The sequence below is a fragment of the Cebus imitator genome, unplaced genomic scaffold (genome assembly GCF_001604975.1).
Source record: "Cebus imitator isolate Cc_AM_T3 unplaced genomic scaffold, Cebus_imitator-1.0 Scaffold42, whole genome shotgun sequence".
Classification (NCBI taxonomy): Eukaryota; Metazoa; Chordata; class Mammalia; order Primates; family Cebidae; genus Cebus; species Cebus imitator.
In genome coordinates this window covers 3,597,486-3,604,115 of record NW_016107357.1, presented here as the reverse complement: position 1 = coordinate 3,604,115, position 6,630 = coordinate 3,597,486, and the positions used below count along the sequence as shown (strand labels likewise).

Here is a 6,630-nt window from a genome sequence, read left to right as displayed (position 1 = left end):
GTTTGTATTGAAAGACTGACTTCCGGCTTATCCTTCCTTAGTTTAGGGTCAGAGGAAAGGTGACATTACCCTACACCCACAGTGACTACAGACAAACTCTCTACCTAAGACAGGGAGTATTTTTGGTATGTTTTAACGGTCTCTAGAATTTCTAGTCAAAATTCTTCATTGTGAGTGATGAAAATCTAATTCCAACTATCTTTAAACAAAAGAAGGGAATTGATAGGCCCATGTAGCCAGGCATAATAAAGCAGGGTAACTCGAAGAATCTGAGAAAAGAGGTCGGATCCAGGGCTGAAGAACTGGGATTGTGATTCCATCCTATATGCAGCTTTTCTCTCTGAGTCTCTGCTTAACTCTGTTCTGCTCCTATAACAGGTCTTCTCTGTTTGGTTAAAAAGATGACCACAGTACTTTAATGTCATATCCTTATGGTACCATAACCCCGAGGTAACACCATTGTTTCTCCTGTTTTTAAACTCAGAAATCTCAGGGAAGAACTATAATAAAACCAGCTTGCGTTCATACCTTCCCCTGAACTGTTACTGAGTGGGAAGGAGTGGGGAGCTATGATTAGCTAGACCTGATACTGGCCCCTGCCTCTGCAAAGGGAGTGAGGGGGAGGGAGGGCAGTTACCAGAAGAAGGGGTGATGAGAAAGCTTGCTTGGATGACGAAAACACAATAGCTAGCACCATCGCTACAACTTGTTTTCCACAAGTGGTGGAATTGAGCATAATTTCCATTACCTCATGCTACTCCTCCCTTCAGCCCACACACACAGCTAATAAATCAGTGTGGATAATCACATTGGTGGTCCAAGGAATTCTTGGTGAATTAATCAGTCTTGTCAAAATTGTTCCATATCTGGCCCAGTGAGGTGGCCCACGTCAGTAATCCCAGCACTTTGGGAGGCCGAGGCTGATGGATGACTTGAGGCCTGGAGTTCAAGACCAGCCTGGTCAACATGGTGAACCCCGATCTCTACTAAAAACGCAAAGATTAGCCGGGTGTAGCGGTGGTTGCCTGGAATCCCAGTTACTCAGGAGGCTGAGGCATGAGAATCACCTGAACCCAGGAAGCAGAAGTTGCAGTGAGCCGAGATTTCACCACTGCACTCCAGCCTGGGCAACAGAGTGAGACTCAGTCCCCACCCCACCCCCAAAAAAAAAGGGATCTCTATCAGTAGACCAGACTCTATAAGAATCCTCCAAGGACTGCAGGGCAGGCAGCAGTGTGCTGGTGGAGAAAGCAGATCTGGGGTCTAGGCCTAGTTTTGTCACTGATCAAGTCTGTAGCCTTAGGCAAGTTTCTTGTCTCTGTCTGTTTAGAAAATGGGAGAAGGTACCCCAGGAAGTCATTAAGATCCATCTAACCCTAATACCCTACAGGTACAATTCAGGTGCAGCAGCAGAGCAGGTCACTGCCCCCTCTAGTGCCTTATTTAAAGCAGGGAAAGAGCTCAGCTAGTCTCAGTTTCTCATCAAAAGAAGGAATGACTTTTTCACAGTCTGACAGGCACACTCCCAAGGAACAAAGTTAAAAGGCAAAGTTCTGAGGGCAGAAGGATTCCACTGCCTTATCAGTCCAAGCCCAGGAGAAGGGCAAAAAATAAGAAACTGCTCTCCAAAATGGAAATGTTGGAGCCACCCTGACACCTATTCCGTAAGACATCATAGGTTCAACCAGTAGTTGGTAGGAGCTGGAAAGTGACGGTAGGAAGGAAAAAACATTTTGAAAGGGTGTAAATCACTATGTAGAGAGTAGAGGATGAGAAGGAGAGAGAGACTAGCCTCATAAATCCTATTGATCAAAATTCATTTATTCTAGAAATGTTTACTGAGCAACTATTGTGTCCTAGGCATTGATTATAAATAGTAGCACTGAGGATAAGAGAATGTTACAGACCTCCTGGAGTTCTTATTCCACTACAGGACACAAATATTACATAAATAAAAGTATAATAAATGCTATAAAGTGGAAACCTAAACCCAAGGTGTTCTCTGAACTCATAATAGGGGGCCCGGACCTTAGCTTTGGTATCAAAGAAGGTATCCCTGAGGAAGTGATATCTACGCTGAATTTTGTGAGTATCAGGTCAGTTGTGTGGGGTAGACAGTAAACAGCAAATGGTGCGAACATGGTTTGTGAGAAATAATTTAAATTTTTAAAAAATATTATTTAGGCCAGGCGCGGTGGCTCATGCCTGGAATCCCAGCACTTTGGGAGGCCAAGATAGGCGGATCACTTGAGGTTAGGAGTTCAAGACCAGCCTGGCCAACATGGTGATACCCTGACTCTACTAAAAATACAAAATTAGTTAGGTGTGGTGGTGCAAGCCTGTAGTCCCAGCTACTCGGGAGGCTGAGGCAGGAAGAATTGCTTGAAGCCAGGAGGCGGAGGTTGCAGTGAGCTGAGATCGTGCTACTGCACTCCAGCCTAGGCGACAGAGCAAGGGTCCATCTCAAAAAAAAAAAAAATTATTTAAACTATTATTACATGCTATGCTCTGGGGATGCAAAGATGAATAAAATACAAAATTCTTGACCTCACAGACAGCAGTCTCTGAATGACAGAGGAGAGGGTTTGGCGCCAATAATAGCAATATTCCCAGAAGTCTGTGGTTGCAAATTGAGGATAGTCGTGATTTTATTAGAAATGTTGGAGGATATAAAAGGCAAAGTTTTTCTAAATAACCACCACATTTTAGGGACTTAGACCTTTCTGGACACGCACTTTGACAGAGTGCAGTCCTGCAACAGCTGAGGAAGGGAGGCAGCCTGTGTTCTCACGTGCTGCGTCCCAGCATGCACCCATCACACTTGATAGATGATGCATAAACAAATCACGTTGCTTCCCTCAGACTCTTCAGCCTAGTCCATTGAATTCATTCAGAATATGGAATGGATATTGCAGCAAGGGGCAGGGAGGAAGCAGGGGCCAAGTAATGCCTGGCACTGAGTAGGTACCTAAAAAGTGTTTGCCAAAGGCATGGTTGAATGAATGTGTACACTAACACCTCAAACTGGTGTTCAACACGAGATGATGAGAGAGCATAAATGTCCCTCAGAGATCTGAATAAGATCCTGGCAGGATTTTAAGAATCAAAAGAAATCTTTTATTTGAGGCACAATTAACTTCTTTTTGGTTGTTTGTTGGCCATTCTCACTCCTCAGCTCCTGAGGCTTGAAACTTTCCTGTCTATAACCAATAACTGAGACACTGGTAAATGCGTTCTTCTATTATTATAAAGATGAAGAAATCCAGCCCCAGCTCAGTAATGCCGGGGCTGAGGACCACTTAGCAAGGTGCTGAGATAGAGTAAGCTTTAAAATCCCTCTTCCCTTCACACTTAGACTTTATTTCATGGAGTCAACACATATATCAAAGACTCAGAAGAGAATGTGTTGGAAATTAAATCATTCAAAACATATGGGAGGTCTCATCGGTTAAAGGATGACCCTTTTTCACAATTAACTTCTTCTAACGGATGCTGTGTGTGAACTTTCACCTTGAGTTTTCTGAAAATGTGGTGGAGCTTGAGGCTGAAATTTGTGGTGAAAAACAAGCTTCAGCTTTTTATCCGAAAAAGAGTTTTAAGAAATCTTCACCTCATGTCAGTAAGAAATTTTTTTATACTCAGAAACAACTCCAACTGATTTAAAGAGAATGGAATGCATTAAAATGATATGTATGTCATAGAATCAAAAGAAAGGTTGAAAAAATTACAGTCCAGGGCAATGAATCAGGAACGAAGCCTCAAATCACACCTCCAGCCGGCCCCCTGCAGCCTGCGCAGCTTGACATTGTAGCATGCGCCACTGACGATGCATTGATTAACTTCAGCAGCAAGTAACAGAGACCTCAAATTACCTGACCTTAAATAAGATAGATAGATACTTCCCTTTCTCATATAAAAGTCTGGAGGTCCAGGGCTGGTAGGTAAACTGTTGCTTGGAGGCCCCAGAGATGCAGGCCCCTTCTGTTTTGCTGCTCTCCCATGCAGGGCCTCCACTATTGTAGTTATCTCATCATTTGTGGTAGCTAATCCAGCTTCAACCATCGTGATCCATATTTGAGCCAGAAGAGGAACAGATGAAACTCCAGCTGTCCTTTGAGGAAGATCCCACGAGAGGTCAGGCAATACTTCTAGTTCCAGTTCCTTAGCCAGAACTAGCCAAACCTGGCCCCCAAGCAGACTGGATAATACACTCTTTATCCTGAATGGCAAGTGCCCAGTTAGGAAAAAGAGGTTTCATTACTACGGATAAAGGAAAGAATAGACAACCAGCAACCACTGCCACACATAGCAGGTATAGACACAAAGCACTACCATTACCTCTGCTAGTGCCCAGGATCTCAGGTTTTGTACCATCATTGGGACTGCAAGGACCTCTGGTACAGGTGCATGTGATTGGTAGGGCCAAGGTCATATGCTCACACCCCAGTGAAAGGGAGTTTGAGAAATGGAGTGTCTGGCCTCATCAGCATTTAGAGTGGGGAACAGACTCCACATGCCACAATATTCATAAGATACGGAAATGCTCAAACATAGAGAGGGGTGGAAGTACTGAGCTGCCTAAAAGAGTGAACAACTTCTTTTCTGTTTTGCCACCAAGCCAATTTGAATTCTAGATAGATCCTTGAAGAATTATAATTCTAGACAATACTGATTGTTCTCTTCCTCATCCGGGATTCCATCGTGAAACTACTCAAAAATATTATTTTTGCCAATGGTTTCCTAGATGTGACACCAAAATTATAGGCAATGTAAGCAAAAATAGACAAATGGTGTTCTAAACTTAAAAACTTTTGTGCATCAAAGGACACAATCAACAGTGAAAAGAGAACCTACAGAATAAGAAAACATATTTGCAAATCGTATATACAATAAGGTTAATATCCAGAATCTATAAAGGGCTTCTTCAACTCAACAACAACAAAAAATCAACAACCCAATTAAAAAATGGGTAATGGACTTGAGTAGTCATTTTTCCAGAGAAGTTATACAAATTGGCAGAAAAGTACCTTAAGAGATGCTGAACATCACTAATTGTTAGGGAAATGCAAATCAAAATTCATACCCATTAGGATAGCTACTATTTTTTAAAAAGTAGAACAAAAGAAAAAGAAAATAACAAGGGTTAGCAAGGATGTGGGAAAGTGGGACTTTGTACATTGTTGGTGGGAATATAAAATGATGCAGCCACTATGGAAAACAATATGATGATTTCTCAAAAAATTAAAAACAGAATTACCCAAGATTCAGCAATTCTACTTCTGGGCATATACTCAAGATAATTGAAAGCAGGTACTTGAACAGATATTTGCACACCAATGCTCATAGCAGCATTCTTCACAATAGCCAAAAGGTAGAAGTAATACAAGTGTCCCTCTATAATAGAATATTATTCAGCCTTAAAAAGGAAAGAAATTTGGACACATGCTACAACATGAATGAACCTCAAGGACATTATGCTAAGGAAAATAAGCCAGACGCAAAAAGGTAAATACTATATGATTCCACTTACATTAGGTGTTTGGAGTAGTGAAATTCATGGAGACACAAAGTAGAATGGAGGTTGGCTGCCGGGGCTGTGGGTAAAGAGAAATGGAGAGTTGTAAAATGGTTAAGTTGCAATGGAAAGTTGTTTTAGTTTTGCAAGATGAAAAGAGTTCTGAAGACTGCACAATAATGTGAATGTACTTAATGCTACTGAATGGTACATTTAAAAATTGTTAAGATGGATACTTTGGTTTCTTTTCAGATGGCATAAATCTTCTGCCTTTTACTAAAGATTTCCATGGAGAGGAACAACTCTGAGTCTTAAACCAACTTTTTGAGGCCTTGTTTCCGTGAGGCTACATAAAGTTGTAAAAAAACTTTTTTAAAATGTTAAGATGGTATATTTTACTTATCAGCATTTTATTACAACTTTAAAAAAAAACACTAGTACTACTTAGTACTATTTTCCTGGTGGACACAGCAGTGGGCAAGATTTCCAACTCCCTTGGCATATGTCTTGCTCAGAATGTGAAACCACTTAGTAAAGAGACAAATGATAAGAACTGTGGCACAAAACCCAAATCATAGAAGTCCTTGCTCTTGAGTGAGAAAAAGAAGGGGCATTTTTTCTTTAATTCAATGGAATTTATCTTTTATGGATATAAGGAATAAGATTTTTCCACTTAATTATAGTTCTAGTATTCTATGAAGGGTTAATTCACCTCTCTCTTTTATAGGGAAAAAGTTCTGAGATTCAAATATAAGCATACAAATGGACCAGACCCACAATTCTCAGAAACATTCAATTACAGAGAATAAAAGCAAGTGAAACTTACCAACCCTATTACTACTTGAAAGTACCTAGCAGTAACTATTATTTGCATCATGTTTTACAGTCTACAGAAAGCTGTCACCCACTATATGTTATTTCATTTGAACCTCTTAATTACCCTAAGAAGTAATTAAACAAGTATCCTTTTTCTTATTTACAGGTGAAAACTAAGGATGTCAGAGGATAAATTACATATCCAGGGTTAAATAGAGAGTAAGAGAGATGGTAAAGATTCAAACCAGAAAGCAAAATCTATTTCCTTCAATCACATTATGACATCTTCTTAGCACTTA

The 6,630-nt window shown here is 40.7% G+C and overlaps 1 non-coding gene across 1 annotated transcript; it reads left to right on the top strand.

Annotated features, from left to right (window-relative positions):
- Positions 1 to 5,747: 5,747 nt before the first annotated feature.
- Positions 5,748 to 5,863, top strand: LOC119470866. Its single transcript, XR_005199834.1, has one exon. It is a non-coding gene; the product is annotated as a U5 spliceosomal RNA (small nuclear RNA).
- Positions 5,864 to 6,630: the final 767 nt, after the last annotated feature.